At 40.3% G+C, this 16,800-nt stretch overlaps 1 pseudogene; it reads right to left on the bottom strand.

Moving 5' to 3' along the window:
• Positions 1 to 12,343: 12,343 nt before the first annotated feature.
• Positions 12,344 to 13,685, bottom strand: LOC137770456 (peptidyl-prolyl cis-trans isomerase FKBP4 pseudogene; annotated as a pseudogene).
• Positions 13,686 to 16,800: the final 3,115 nt, after the last annotated feature.

The following is a 16,800-nucleotide window of genomic DNA, read 5'->3' as shown; positions in this document are numbered from 1 at the left end:
AATCACATGTTCTTATTTATTTAATCTATATGTTTATTTGCTGAATACCTGTTTCTTCTATTAAACTATTAGCTGTATGAGGACAGAGAGCATATCAGTTTATCCAGCCATTATTTTTTACTCATACTTCTTGAACAAGATAAAAATGTTTCCTGACCACATGGACCTTACAGTTTACTAGGAAAAATTTTCCAAAAGCAAACAGGTAATAACATAAAGTATGAGTTGCAATTTTAGAGACAGTAACGCCATGGGGGTGCATGGAAGAAACAGCTAGCCAGCCTGAGGGGTTGGGTTAGGTCAGAAAAGAATTTCTGGTGTAAATGATGCATAAGCCGGAACTTAAAAGGTGAACAAATGCTAACCAGGCAATGAAGATAGCTAAGACTATTTCTGGAAGAAGGGAGAGATGGTAAAAGAATTATACTATGGATGCTTATGATACGGTTCAACGTGGATGGTGCTTGGTGTGTGAGGTGAGTGACAAAAAAGGAGACTGGACAGATAGGAAGGGTGTTGTGAGCCATCTCTGAGCTCTTAGGGGCATCAGAAAAGCCATTGAAATGTTATAAATTAGGATTCAAAGGATCACAGAAACTCATCCAGGTACTTGGGCTTCTTTTTGAGAAAGACCTGGGGGAAAAGATAGAGGTAAACAAGTCAGACAGTTTCAGTAAGCCAAGTGAGTAGCTAGGATGACTTGAAATCGGACAGGAGTGGGGCCGTTGGGAAAAGAGAAAAGTCTAAAAATGATTAGAAAGTAGGTTAAACAAGATTTGATTTTTGACCAAACGTGGGAATGAAGGACAGAAAAGAGTCAAAGGAGACTCTGAAGTTTCTGGCGTGGGCAGTGGGGAACACGTAGGAAGAAGCTGGTTGGAGAAAAGGTGAAGATGATGGAGTTCAGTTTGGGATACACTGAGCTTAAAATGCCCAGAAGCCAGCAAAGTAGCAGAGTCCAATAGGCAGGCATGCACGCAGGTAGGAGGCTTCACACAGAAATCGGGCACAAAGATTTGAGATTTATAACCATGGAGTTGATAAAAATCACCAGGAGTGCCTGTGCAGAGCAAGAAGAGAAGATGGCCTCGGTAAGACTAAACCGTGAGGAAATAATTCATATTTAAAGGGCAATCACGAGAAGAGGACCTTTAAAAAATATCTGAAAGGAAAAGAGGTTAGGATTATGGAAATCAATGGAAGGAAGTGTTTCAAGAAAGGAATGGTCAACAAGTGGTGAAAAGTCCCCAGCAGATCTGTCAAAAGAAATTTGCCAGTCACCTTGACAGTAGTGGTTTCAGCAGGGAAGAAAGCTGGATTGCAGTGGGATACCAGGGAATGGAGATTAAAATACATAATTTTTATAAGACGCTTAGTTGAACAGGAAGAGAGATGGGGGGATAGCTGGAAGGGAGTGTGCCATTAGCAATTTTTTTACTTTTAATGTAGGAGATGCTCAAACATGCTTCATACTTACACAAAACAATCAGTAGAAAGTGAGTGGTTGAAGACACCAGTGTAATTGAAGAAAAATGTTCAAATCTTTATATTCTGAAATATATGTGATTTTCTAACATGTGGGTAAAATCAAATGTCAAGAAATCATGCTAAGTATGACAACAGCATTCTATTTTCAAGCAGTTTCCATTATCTGTCAAACATTGTAGAACATTTAAGTTAGGCATGAAATTTATTTTGGCTCATAATGTCCTTAATATAAACTTTGTTTGGATTTCATTGTTGACAAGATGTTTGAAATTGGACATTTTGGAGCATAGCCATCCATTTGTTACGCATTTCGTGGTGAAAGTCTTCAACTTTCTGAGTAAAAGTATTGAGGATTATGTTAAACAGCTAAAGGCAACAAAGCAAATTTCTTGTTCTGGGTTAAGTAAAGAAGTCTGTGGTATCAACTAGTTAGATATGTTACACGAATGAGAGCAAAATTAGTCTTGACCCATTTCTGGCAGGTCTAGAAAAACATGAGATATAATTTCTACCACACACAAAGTGTTGCATCAGAATAACATAGGGTATCACTGTTGAGCCTAGAAAGGGCCAGGAATATGCTGTACTTGGACAGACCCTGCCTCCCAATGGGACCAGAAACCTCAATGACTGTCCAGGTTGAATCAATTCAGAGATTTTGGAACTATGTGGAGATTCAGACTGGAAAGTCAGGGGCCACCATTGACGATCTCAAGAGGTGACAAATTCCATAAGGATATGCAGTTGGTGAAGACTTTCCATGTGAGTAAACACAAATCAGCTCTGATACAAGGTGCATAAAAATCACAGAGAGCTCTTATGAGGATCATTGGAAAAGAAAAAAGAGATGAATGTCACTCTCATTTCGTCCACATTTTCTTTTCTCTTCCTATAGATAAAGTTGTGAGAATCATTCCAGAAAAGAAAATGAAAATGGTTGTTAGTCCAATAATGGAAACTGTTGTGATTAAGTTTTTGGAAAGTTTGAAATGGAAAGAGAATTTAGTGCAGATAAGGTAAACAAGTCAGCCCACCACCTGTTTTTGTTAATAAAGTTTTATTAGAACACAGCTTCACCCATTTGTGTCTGTCTTGACTATGGCTGGGGCACACTTTAGTAGTTGTAACAAAGACTTTATGGACTTCAAAGATAAAAATATTTTCTATTTGGCTCTTTAGAAAAAAATTTGCCAGCCCTCTAGTTCAGTGAATCAGTTTAGTTTTTAAAAACTTTCTTTCTGTAGGTTCCTCTTTTTCCCTGCCTATGAAAATACGCTGAAGCAAATAGCAAGTGCAAACGATTTAATTTATAATTGTGTATATGAGACTAAAGACATAACTACTTCTCAATCAGACTTCTCTGATTTCAGTGGAAACCGATGGGGAGCAATAGGAGAAAGTGAGTGTGTAAAGATAAAGAGTGACAGGAAAATAGCTAAGAAAGCATTGATTCATAAGGTCAAATGCACTTCCAAAGAAAGTATCTTCAATTTTCATATCCTTTCAATCCTTCATCAGATAACTCATAGACTTGGCATTTAAGAGGCTTAAAAACAATCAGATCAAATGGGTTTCATTCTTCTTGGTTGTCTTGCCCTCATCAAGTGATAATTTCTTTATAAGGAAGGAAACAAATTTAGAGGAAGAAAACATGGTGTGTATTGAAGTGGCTTTTTTCTACTTGGTAGGAGTGACATTAAGTCAAAACTCTCCAAATAAAAGCTAGAATGCTATTTCCTATTATTTGCTCTGTCAAACTGGGGCTCTCCTATGTCCATACTCCTCAGAAATTTTTTTTGTGGTAGATTATCGTAGAATTTGATAAGTGAAGGTGGACTAACTTCTATTACCTGTTCTTAGGCAAAAATGATATCAAATGCTTAAAAAATACACTTTGCCCTAGTAATTCCTTTATTTCAAAATCATTCTAAATAAATTATTAAGGTTATAGGCAGCTACTTAAATATGGAATGTACAACAGAAGAAATCTTTACAGTAAGTAAACATGAAAAATATCTAAATGACCAATAATAAAGGATTTGGTTAAGTAAATTATCGTGTATACATTAAATGGTCTACTTACAGCCACTGAATGATATTGTAGGTAAATATTTTTTAACACAGAAAATGTTCATAATATCTAAGTGAAGGAAACAGGATACAACATGGTATGTACATTTTGGTCCAATTTTTATTTAAAGCTATACTTTTACACCTATACCCCAGCTTTTTAATTTAAATTTTAATTTTTATTTATACCCCAGTTTTTAATTCTAAAGTGTATAATTTTTGTTATGGTCTAATTTAGACATATACACATCACATTTTTAATTGTGATTATTTTAACAATAAAATATAGGTATTTTAAATGTTAAAAAACTGTATATTCTTATTTTTCTTCAATTAACGTTTTAAATATAAGAATATTATTTTACATTTTGTAAAAGGCTAACATTGTCCAATAATTAAATGCAGAAATAAAATTACAGTATATTTTACTTTCACTTGGCTAATTTTTGTTCATTATTTAAGCTTTCACTTAAAATATTTGTGAAGTTACTTTAAAAGTTTCTGAAATGAAGGTGATCCTATGTTTGAATCAGACTTATTTGAGTAAAAAGCTAAGAAATAGACCTCCTTTCATCTTAGCAGTCCTCACTGAGACATGACCAAGGGCACAGAACTAGATGAACTTTGAAGTTCATTTCTAGTCTCATAATTCACTGAAAGTGCCTGAAGATGTCAACTCAGCTCCTAATTTACAGTACATCAGAGACTCTGCTTTTAGAAGTGTATGGATTCTGGTATAAGTAAAATATGGTGGTTAAAAAGTTCAGTCCCACAAATCAAGCATCAGGATTAGAGGTGATCATTTGTCAAAAAACAGGTTAGTTTAGCTTAATAAGGCTGTCCTCCGGTTCTTGAGTTCACAGTGTTTTAGTAAAGAGATGGGGGGGGGGGTCTCACATCACACCACAGTTGGGGTCTGGTCAGGAATCTAGGGTTTCCCTTTGAAAGGATCTAATCCATGTTTATGTAACTATGATTTTTCTATAATTTGTTATCTGATCACTTATTTGTTAGTATAAATAGTCAAGATTTAAATTTTGCTGCACTTGTAACTAAACAACTTGTAAAACAACTTGAATTTTTTTTCTAATCAGGTTTTCTGATTTTGGAGTCTGCCTGGTTGACTGAACATCGGATGAATGACTTGGGTTCCCCTGTCTTTGGTGAGCTGGACAGATGTGGCACTTGTGAAACGTGGTGGGGAAAGATCTCAATTTCATCTTTCCACTTAAACCTAAACTCAAAAACATCTTATTTTCCCTGAAAGTATACATCACAGTTTACCTTGGAAAGTCTTGTAATACAATATTTTAGTTTCTCTGGGAATATAATTATCTGCAATGAGTTTTTACATTTTGTAGGAAATTAATATTTCCCAAAGGATAGAGGGTAAACCCAGCTACCATTTTGAGTCTTGGATGCATTGGAACATGTTTTCCTGCTGGTACTTCTGACAGAGCTGATTTGACTCCAAATAAATTGTCCATAAAGGGAGCATTGACTTATACTGGCTTGATTTTAGATATTCTCGTATATGAAATGAGTTTTTTTTTGTTTTTTTTGTTTTTTTGTTTTTTTGTGTTTTTTTTTAGTTTTTTTGTTTTAACAAAAAGTGAGTCAAATGTCTGACTTGCTAGTTATATTTGAAAAACTTGGAAAGAAGAAATAAGAAGGTAAAATTTTAATGTGGAATAAAGTGTCAGATTGGTTCCTAACAATATACTGGTATTCACTCATTCGATTACCAAATTTAATCAACATCGAAATTCCAAATCACTACCAATTTTTTGTTGTTGTTCATAAAGCCTTTCATTATTAGCCTTAAAGCCAAGGCAAAGATGCGCATGACTAGGTATTTTGCTTGCTGCTCTGGTCTTTTGCTACATACTGATGTGATAGAAATTGTCTTCCTGGGTAGGCTGCCAGAATTTTTATGTTGCTTTATCAAAATCACTTATTTACTGCTGGGACTGGATTTTAAAGCTACATTTCTGATCCATTTTCCTCTGACATTTGGGTGCTAAACTGAGCCACTATGTATATTTTTGAAATGTAAAAAGCTATATTCTGAAAGATTTTTTTGGTGTTCAACAAAAGTGCCTTGTTCATTGTTACTTGAAAGTATTAACCTCAATTACCTCAACTGTAATTTAACTTAGTATTAAATTAATTAGTATTAAACCTAATTAAACTCAAAAGCTTTTGCACAGCAAAGGAAACCATAAACAAAACAAAAGGACAACCCACAGAATGGGAGAAAATATTTGCAAACGATGCGACAAACAAGGGATTAGTCTCCAAAATTTACAAACAGCTCATGCAGCTCAATATCAAAAAAACAAACAACCCAATCCAAGAATGGGCAGAAAACCTAAAGAGATATTTTTCCAAAGAAGACATACAGATGGCCAAGAGGCACATGAAAAGATGCTCAACATCGCTAATTATTAGAGAAATGCAAATCAAAACTACAATGAGATATCACACCAGTCAGAAAGGCCATCATCAAAAAATCTGCAAACAATAAATGCTGGAGAGGGTGTGGAGAAAAGGGAACCCTCCTACACTGTTGGTGGGAATGTAAATTGGTGCAGCCACTATGGAGAACAGTACGGAGGTTCCTTAAAAAACTAAAAATAGAGCTACCAGATGATCCAGCAATCCCACTACTGGGCATATATCCAGAGAAAACCATAATTCAAAAAGACACATGCACCCCAATGTTCACTGCAGCTCTATTTACAATAGTCAGGACATGGAAGCAACCTAAGTGTCCATCGACGGATGAATAGATAAAGAAGATGTGATATATGTGTGTGTGTGTGTGTGTGTGTGTGTGTGTGTGTGTGTGTATATATATATATATATATATAAAAAATGTAATATTACTCAGCCATTAAAATGAATGAAATAATGCCATTTTCAGCAACATGGATGGACCTGGAGATTATCATATTAAGTGAAGTAAGTCAGACAGAGAAAGACAAATATATGATATCGCTTATATGGGGAATCTAAAAAAAAAATGATGCAGCTGAACTTATTTACAAAACAGAAACAGATTCATAGACTTAGAGAAGAAACTTATGGTTACCAGGGGGGATGAGTGGGGAGGAGGGATAGATTGGGAGTTTGGGACTGACATGTACACACTGCTCTATTTAAAATAAAATGCCTTCCCATGAAAAAAATAATAAAAGTATTTCACATTAGATGGTGAAAAAACAAGGGCAATCATCTCCTTTCCTGAACCCAACTCTCAAGATGCCGCAAAAGTAAGAGGGTGAAAATGTAATATAAAATCGAAGAGTATTCATCTGGGAAGGCATATATGCCCCGCGTGTGAGTGAAATCGAAGCCTGGGACAGCAGAGGACCTGGCACCATGGATAATAGGATAAGATTGAGAGTCCAGGTCTTTTATGTCCTACCATCGATCTGGAGGTGGATGGTTGCCTGTCTAACTGCTTACAAGGCAGGAAAGCCAGAGCCCGCTGGGCTAGGGAACTCTAGGCAGGCCAGTGGGACTCCAAGCAGGTCCTTATCATTCCTTCTCACATCTGCCATACTCCACGGGTGAGATTACAATTAAAGAGGAAAATTGTCCAATGGAAAAACAACCACAAAAATAAATAAAAAGAAGAAAATTGTGGAATCTTTGGAAAAGAGCAGGAATTGGGATACGGGAGTGGGCCAAATTAATAAGAAATGAATTCGTGACGAGGAAAATTAGTCCAAGGAACTCTCCCAGGAGGCATCCCGCATAGATAAAGAGGTGGAAAGTATATAAGGAGAGGTAAGTGATAGGTGGGTGGAAGTAGACATGTTAAGAGTCTTGAAGGGTCACAGAGGCTGAAAATGAATGGAGAGACGTTAGCTTCTGCTCAGGATGTAGAAAGCTGGAAAGAGCGTCACTCCTACCCTAACAACAAGAAAGACAAAACTGTACAAGTGATACGTGGTTTTTGAGCGCATCACAAAACTGAGACAGCAGGGTGACAAACTGGCCTGAAATCTAAGGAAAGGAAGGCACTTCCAGGGAAGTGGAGATGGAGCTAGAAATTTCTTTCAATACCAAGATGTTCACGTTAGCAAAGTAGGCAGCATTTCAGAAGCTAGTGTAGTACAGTGTGCTGTGGGGGGAGTGTGGATTAGTCACGAGTGGGATCCTTACAAAGCAACTTTCTAAATGTGTACTTCAACCTATTTTACAAATCCGAACGATCAGAATAATAACACTTATTTCCTAAATTTGTTGTGAGATTTATATGCGCCCATGTGTGTAACATGTCTTATAGATAATGGTCATTTTCAGAATGATTTTTCATCTCTCCCTTAGCAACATGTTCTTGGTTACAGTATTTGTACTTTCTTATTATCTCTCATATCCGTTTCCTTACTTCTTCTTCTTCTTGTCACTTCCTTGGTTAATTTCTCATCTAGATTATTTCACTAACCTCCTTGTCTTCCTGACTACAAAGGCACCGCACTCCCGCATCTCCTATCTGTCTCACACACTGCAGGAAATGCGATAGGAATAAAGGGCAATCCTGATTTTATCGCATGGCTCTTTTAAATCCCTCAGCTGTTTGCAAAGATGAAAGATGACACTCAGTGTTAGTAAGAATGCCAGAAAGTAGCATTCATCCATTACTAATGGGAATGAAAATTGTTATTTCTCCGGAAAGCAATTCGCCCTGTGAACCAGACACCTTTAAACAGTACTTGTTGGCCCAGCAGTGCCACTTACATGTACTTACTCTGAACGAAAACTGGAAAATTTGCTCTGGGTTTCCAACACCGCTGCTTCTATGAGCAAACCTCTAAAAACCCTTCTCAACAACTGATCAATCTGGTAGAAGGAGAACAAGAGGAGGAAACAGTAACGGAAAAAGAAAACTATGTTTATTAGTGCCAAGAGAAGAAAACGGCAACTACGTACCACAAAATCAAAGAAATCGCTGCAAAGTCTAGGGAAAATTGAATCAACCTGAAGGAACCAAAACTGAGAGGAGAATTCATTGTTGTGGAAAATAAGTGGACAAGATATTTAGAAGCAGGGCTGTGGCATAAAATATGTGTCAAGTCACATGATTATTTACCAATAGGATGTAAAGTAGACTTAATTTTCTTCTTTATGTTTTCCCTGTTTAAAAACATTTATTGATGAATGTGAATTAATTTGATAGCAAAAAAAAAAAATCAATGAAAGTATTTCAGTGACTCCTAAATACCCTTAATATAATGGGTAAATTGTTAACTTCTCCCTTTCATACTCCAGCTCTGCTGAAACATTTAGCTTTCCAAAATATTGTATGCTCTTCTTCTCTTCCACGCCTTTGCAAGTGTTCTCCTTGCAACTGTCCAGAGAGTTCCTTGTAGTCATTTGTTACTCAGCTAAAATGTACCTCCTTCATGAAATATTCTGTGATATCTCCAGGCAAGGTGAGATTTCCACTTCGGTGATCCCATTGGACCTGGACCACACCTCAGCTGTTGTACTTACACAATTACGTAGGTGTGTTATGAGTGTGCATGTCTCTCTCCTGTACCATGAGAGCTCCAGGAATGCAAGGACGGTGTCACTTTAAACTTTATGTGGAATTTAATACAGCTTTACTGATTCAACACACAGGAAATGGGCAGTAATACTTCATTTACTTCAGTCTCTTTCTTGGGTTTAGTGGGGACGTTTCTCACAATATTGCCCGGAGGATGTGGTTGAGTAAAGAAGTATTTTTCTTGCATAGTGTTTTCTTTTATATTTATTGTTATATATTCATTTCTAATGAGAAAGTATTTAATTACTTTTTATTTTGTTCTATGTTTATTTATTTTCTGTTTATTCTTCCAGAACAAGAAGACCATGTTTCTTGTGTTTGATTTGCTTCACATACACACGTGAGTTCGCTTAAATTATTTTGCAGTAGCATGAACATATTTTCATTCATCAGACATAAATGTCATTACAATTACTAATTGTGTTCCTCAGATGTAACAGGCTTTACGATGTGCTGTGCAGGGGTGGTGCATTTATACAGGCGCAAGAAAACAAACTCGTTGCTTTCCTTTTTCTCTGTACGAATCTGCCAAGAAAAACTCTGAGCTGGCTTTTAGACTTTAGTAGATTAGATTTATGGAAATTAAAAATATGTTCCTATGCAAAATGTTTCGTTAAAAGATTTTATGCTGATATCTAGTGAATTTTCAGCTTATTTAACCTAAAGTAAACCACAAAGTTCTTTCCAGAACCTCAACTAAACCCAATTTTTGGAGAAGAAAAGAAAGGAAAACAACTTTAAGTTTAGGAGAGAAGTTAATTTTTTTTTTAAATGAATGATTAAAGGTTTTGACTTGATTATAACATTTTCATTTCTTTTTTCGCAAGTCCACTAAATTGGTCCTTTCCATAATTTAGACAAACACTTTTAATAGTCCTCCACCTCCTTGACAAATTAGAAGGGTCTAGATTTTCATAAAGTGGGGAGCCCTGTCAAAACACTTCTAAGTTTGCATTTTTTTCCAGGTAAAATACCCATAGGTCACAATACCCATAGGTCATATTTAATTTTGGATTCTTATCTAAAATTGCCTTGAAATAACTGGTAACATGGCAAAAGCTTTTCTCAAGGTATGTAACATTTAACCCTCAAACTTTGGCTGAAACCTGAAACCAATGCGAGTTGCTTTTTTTTTAAAATAAATTTATTTATTTATTTATTTATTTATTTATTTATTTATGGCTGCGTTGGGTCTTTGTTGCTGCGCGTGGGCTTTTCTCTAGTTGCGGCGAGCGGGGACTACGCTTCATTGCGGTGCGTGGGCTTCTCATTGCGGTGGCTTCTCTTGTTGCAGAGCACGGGCTCTAGGCGCGTGGGTTCCGTAGTTGTGGCATGCAAGCTTAGTTGCTCTGTGGCACGTGGGATCTTCCCGGACCAGGGATCGATCCTGTGTCCCCTGCACTGGCAGGCGGGTTCTTAGCCACTGCGCCACCAGGGAAGTCCCCAGTGTGAGCTTTGATAGGAGAGAAAGGAGAGAGAGGAAGAGGGGAAGGAGTTGGGGGTGGGGTGGGGGAGGAAGGAGACATTAAGTAGAGGACAATACCAGCTTGCTAAAATGTGATTTTTGCATTTCATTAAATCATATTTTATCAAAGCCTACTTTTGCAGTTTTAATTAATGATTCACAGTGTTATCTATGAATCACCGGCATGACCACATGCACACACGCTATGGATTACAATCCGTACAAATGACGCAGGTTGCATTTCGAGTCTTCAGAATTTCTGGTTTGGCAGTTTGCCAGCTTTTTCAGGCTCCGCGTGAAGGAGAAACAAAATTTCTGCAAAAGCGTTTCTTTCAAAAACATGGTCCAGACTTGCATAGAACCATTGAATTTGCTAGTCAGACTACTTAAGAAATGCAACTTTTTCTGTTCTGTGCAATTTTACGTTTGTGCTAAAATGGTTGGCCTGTAGAGAGTGTATTTTTCCCCATGTGCTCCCTGAAGCGATGAGTTAAATAATAAGACAAGCTGTGGGCATGTTATGGTCTGATCCTGTGACTCATGTGTTGGCAGTGGCCGTGTAAACAGAGCTACTGTGTCTGAAAGTGATGGGTAGCTAGTTAACTTCCTGACAGTTCAATACGAAAACCAACTTTAAGACTTTCAAAACAAAGACTATTAACAAGGATTTGATTTCTCGATCTTTGAATCTCGTTATGAGATTTTTTCATTGAAATAGAAAAAAGACCTAAATTTCAAAATCAAATATACAGCATTTGGGGTTTTTATTCCTCTGCCCCAGTCCATCCTTTTAATTTTTCAAAGTTAATTACTCTTATCTATTTCTGGATTTCCTACATTGTAGATTCCTCCAGAATATTAAAAGTCTATTTTCTTTTTTAATCACAGCTGTCCTATTGCCAGGATACACAGGAGTGCTTGTTTGTCCAGAGCCCGTATTTGAATCTTATCCACTATCCCAGTAATGTCGTATAAGAGCTAACTGTTTTTTCCTGGCCTAAGATACCCAGAGTTATGAATTACCCTTAGTTGTCATGTGTCTTACGTGTCCTTTTATCTGGAATAACACCCATCAGTCTTCCTTTTTCTCTCGTAATGTTGGCAGTTTCAAAGAGCACCTATTATTTGTAGAACGGCCATCAATTTGAGTTTCCCTGAGGTTTCCTCTGATGAGATTCAGGTTATACACGTTGTATAAGCAAACAGATGTGACATTGTGTCCTTCTCAGGGCATCACATCAAGAGGCACTCGATGTCATTTGTTCCATTATTGGTGGTGTTGGCTGTAATCACATGGCTGTGATGGCTCTGCCAGGTTTCTCCACCGTCAAGTCACTATTTCCTCCTCGGTTAATTAACACATAATTTGAAAATAAATATTTTAAGGCAATGTAAATATCCTTTATTCCCCAAACTTTCACCTACTCTAAGCATTCGTTGATAACTTCTGCTTAAATCAATTTTTATTATAATGGTTGCAAAATGGTCATTTTTCTATCGTTCCTCCCACATTTATCAGTTGATATTCTAGTTAAAGGAGTAAGACTTCCTCCCCCACCTCCCATTTGTTTAGTTTTAATTAATTAATTAATATATATATGGATTCATGGACTCTCACTGAATTCAATGTACACATTGAATCTGTTACCATCAACATCAGGATTCTTTCTTCAATATTTTCACACTTAAGGATACACGTTCTTTCTTTGGGGGTGCTTTTTTCGTTTTTTGTTTTTTAGAAAAATAAAGGTCTAATTCACTCAAAATTCTTCAGTTTTTACACAACCAACGGGGGGAGTAGGGTAGGGAGCTGGGGGGCAGGCAGCCGGGAGCAGGGCTGGGCAAGGCCACACTTCTGCCTCCACCTGAGGCTGGCCTCCTGCCACACAGTTCTTCGGCCCGTCCTTCACCTCCGTGTCAGCGGGCTGGTCTCCTGCAGCGACCGTGGCCTTGGCCTTGCTCTCCTCCCCAGCTAGCCTCTCAAATATGTTGTCATAGAGCTTCTTCTCCCATTCGAGCTCCTTGCGGATCCGCTGCTGGGCCTTGGCAGCTTTGCGGCTGGGGTAGAGCTGCAGGACCTTCTGGAAGTCAGCCCGTGCCAAGTCAAAGCCGTTCACCGCCAGGTGGGCCTCTCCCTGGCGGAAAAGGCCCTTCCCATGGTTGCTGTGCGGTTCCAGGGCCTTCTTACAACTTTCAGCGGCAGCAGAGAAGGCTTGCCGCTTCACATGACACATGCCAGGCTGAGGTGCGAGGCCAGCCGAAGGGCCTGTGCCTCCTGTGCGTCCTCATTAGAGGAAGTCGACTCAAATTCCAGCCAGGACACAATCTTCTTGTACCGCAGCAGAGCTTGCTTGTACTTGCCTTCCCGGAAGCCCACGGTGCCCTGCTCCTTCACTATGGTGCTCTGCTCCAGCTTCTCTGAACTCATCTCCCGGGACTCCTTGGCTTTCCCAAAACTCTTGAGTTATACTTCAGCTCAGCATCTGGGGGGATCTGGAACTTTTCCTTCCCAACACTGCCAAAAGCATAGCCAAAAGCATAGCTGGGCTTGAGACACACAATGGAATGTTCTCCTTTTTCCTTGCGCTGAATGGCTTTCTCCAGCCCACAAGGCAGATCCACACTCTCGGCCTCGCCGACCTCCCGGCGGTCAAAGATCTGGTCTCTGGAGTACCTTCCAGTGCAACCTCCACGACGGCGCCACTCCACCTGGAACACAAGCGTGGCCTGGGGAGGGATCTCGGGAGCGCTGCCCGCAGAACCGTAGGCGTATTCTGGCTCGCAGGGGATGTGGCACACTTCCCCCTCCTTCATGGTCGCTCCAGCAATAGCCCAAGCCTTGATGACTTCCCCTTTCCCCAGGTCGAAGGAGACTCTGTCCTTGCGGTCCAGGCTGGAGTCGAACTTGGTGCCATCGAACAGCCAGCCCGTGTAGTGGACAGAGACTCGGTCCCCGATCATGGGCATCCCTGTGCCTGTGCCCTCTCGCTGGAGGACCTGAAGCACGCCCTCATGCTGCTTGGGGCTGAGGTCCACCCCCTCGAGGGGCAGCGGCGCCGACTGTGTCCCGCTCCCTGCAGCCTTCGGCCCCTCGGCGGTCATCACGCCGTTTCCCGGGCAGCGGGCGCAGGAGGCGGGTCTTGGGCGGCCCGGGGAGCGATTGGTCCCACCGCCGCGGAGGGGGGCGGGGGGGAGGAGGCTGGGAGGAGCCGGCCGGCAGAGAGGGACGCGGCGGGGGGAGAACTTTCTAGAGACGGCGGCCCGTTCGGGCTCTGGCTCTCCTTTCTGCGAAAGGCGGTTTCTGGTTCGTTCCTCCCGCTCTCCGCCTGGCCCCGCCCCGGTCCTGGGACCCTGGGAGTGGTTTTATCTCACTCCTCTCTTATCTTTCTTGTGCATTTTTTTCAGAACCCCTTTGCTCTCTGTGAAGTTGACTCTGCTGGAAATGGGTGCTTGTTTTCCTACTTACAGGTAAGCTGCAGCGTATAAGATTGTCTGTCTTCTAGTTACGCCAAAGGTGTGAGTTTTGTGTGGTGTCATTTATTCTTCTTGTCGTTTGGAGGTTGTTTGAAGAGGTTTTGCTTAGGCAGCTGCCATTGCCTCCACTGCCCAGGACTCTTGGATGCAAAGACTTTTAAAAGCTGGCATTGAATTTCCCGTGATGAAGAGGAATTGTCTTTTGCGTAAAATGATAAAACTTGAGAAGCTATTTTTTAGTATAATGTGAAAACTTAATGGCATGGATCATAAGAAAATACAAAGAGGGAGAGGCAGTATTCTCTCGAAAAACAAAGAACAGATGTTAGGGAAAGAATGGTGAAAAGAGTGAGAGAATTGAGGAGAGAGGAACGGAGAAATGGCCCAGTAGCATGACAGACGGCCATGGAGGAAAACGGACAGTGAGACAGTGTTGAAGGCAGGTCGAAGAAGTATAAAGATTGAGGATGTCTAATATTAAATGTTAACTTTTTTTGAAGCCACGTAAATACACTTCTGTCATTGCAAATTATAAGTTAAACATATTACAGATACACACACAATGGGTCAGCGTTTGTAGGGGTGTGAAGCGAAGGTTGTTGCTTTCTGTGTCTCGGTTTGTCACAGAGCAGGGGACAGAGAATAGTTATAGGGGATCAAATGGCAATGACATCAACAGTCCAGGGAGGCAGGTAGGCAAATCCAGAGTAACCGTGAAAGTATTAACACCGGGGAGTTCTCGGAAATCTTGTTGAGGGCGCTAGATTCTCACAGAACACGGGATACAGGGCTTGACACAGTTTTGCCTGACTTTCAAAGGTTGAGATGTCCTCAATAAATATATTTATCACACTGTGAGGTTTGGTTCTGCAATCGACATTGTGGAGCGTCTCTTTATGAAGTCAACACCTATCTTTGACGTGCCAACCCCATGCCAGGTACATTCTCAGAAGTGGAAATACGAAAAGAAACAGAGTGAGTACAAATCCCTGTCCTCATGAAACTTTTGTTATAGTGGAGGAGACATGCAATAAACAAGGCAAACAAATAAAATGTGTATCATGTTATATTTGATGGCTCTAAGAGCTAAGGAGAGAAATAATGCATGGAAGGAAACGTAAGGGATAAATGTGACATTTTAAGCAGGGTGGCCCCCAGGAAAGCTCACGTTGAGAGAATGTGAGTTTTGAGTGAAAAAAGAAAGACATGAGATAGTTAGCCACATGTGTATCTGAGGTATAGATGGTAGAGGGAATGTCAAGTGCAAAGGCCCTGGGGTGGGAGTGTGCCTATAAATTAGGGGAATGTTAAATAGGCCAATGTGCCTTAAACAGAATGAATTAGAGGAAAGAATTAGGACACGAAGTCTGAAAGGTAGCGGGGACCAGATCATGTAGGGCCTTATAAGTCCTAGTAAGGACTTCGGCTTATGTTCTGCTTGAGACAGGAAGCCATAGGGAAGGTTTTGAGCAAAGGAGTGACATGATATGATTTCCATCTGTCAGGATTGTCCTTGCTACTCTTGTGAGACTAGAGTGTGTTTTGGAGCTGGGGAGAGGGGCGGTAAAGTTGACCAAGTGCAGGACTAGGGAGACCATCAGGAGGTTATTGCAGTACTTCAGTAAAGAGATTATGGTGGCCCGGACCAGTGTCGTGGCAGTGGGGGTAGTTAGGAGTCTCAGATTCTAGACATATATTGAAAAAGGAGCTAGCAGGCTTCACGTGGGGGGTGTAACAGAAAGAGAGGTGTCCAAGAGGACCTCAGGAATTTTGGCTGAGTAAGCGAAAAAATGATGAATTCCTTTACTGAAATGGGGAGACTGTATGAGGAGCTATTTGGGGAGCGATTATCAGGAACTCAAATTTGCACAAGTGTGGTTTGAGATGCCTGCTGGACCTTGTAAAGGAAGTGTCAGGAAGTTAGGTGCGGGTTTGGGTATGTGGGTTTGCGGTTCAGCAGGTAGATGGTATTTTTAGGCAGGGAACTGGTTAGGACAACTTAGGGAGAGAACGTGGATAGGAAAGGGAAGAGGGCTAAAGAGGGCTGTGAGACACTCTAATATTTAAAGGTTGAGGAAATAAGAGAGAACCAAAATGGCATCATGGTATCCTGAAAGTCAAGAGGGGTTTGTTTCAGCTGACTCTAGTTACAGAATCCAGTGGGGCAAGGTGGGATTCACCATGAGGACTGGCTTTTTCGCCATGAAGACTGCTTCAGATCAGGGTGCAGCAACATTTTCAAGCAAGAGAAGAACATCTTTTTTAAAATTTATTTATTTATTTATTTATTTGGCTGTGCTGGGTCTTAGTTGCGGCACGTGGGATCTTCTTTGCCTCGTGTGGGATCTTTAGTTGCAGCATGCGGGATCTAGTTCCCTGCCCAGGGATCAAACCCGGGCCGCCTGTATTGGGAGCAGGGAGTCCTAACCACTGGACCACCAGGGAAGTCCCGTGAGAAGAACATCTTTATAACACAAAGGTCTAAATTTTGATTCCATGGACAAAAGGAGGCTCATTGGGTGGTTGGAGTTTCAGGGAGCACACAGAACTCCAAATTCTGTATAACCCCATTTCAATTCTCTAGTGCTCAGTTAATCCTGACCCATGTGTTGTATCATGTATGGTTAGGAATACGGACTATGGAATCAGTCTCATTGCTTTAACCATAGCTCCACCATTACCAGCTATTTGACCTATGGCAGTTTACTTAAGTTCTCTGTACCTTTGTTTCCTAATCTGTGAA

The sequence above is a fragment of the Eschrichtius robustus genome, chromosome 10, assembly GCF_028021215.1.
Source record: "Eschrichtius robustus isolate mEscRob2 chromosome 10, mEscRob2.pri, whole genome shotgun sequence".
Classification (NCBI taxonomy): domain Eukaryota; kingdom Metazoa; phylum Chordata; class Mammalia; order Artiodactyla; family Eschrichtiidae; genus Eschrichtius; species Eschrichtius robustus.
This window is presented reverse-complemented; position numbering and strand designations above follow the sequence as displayed.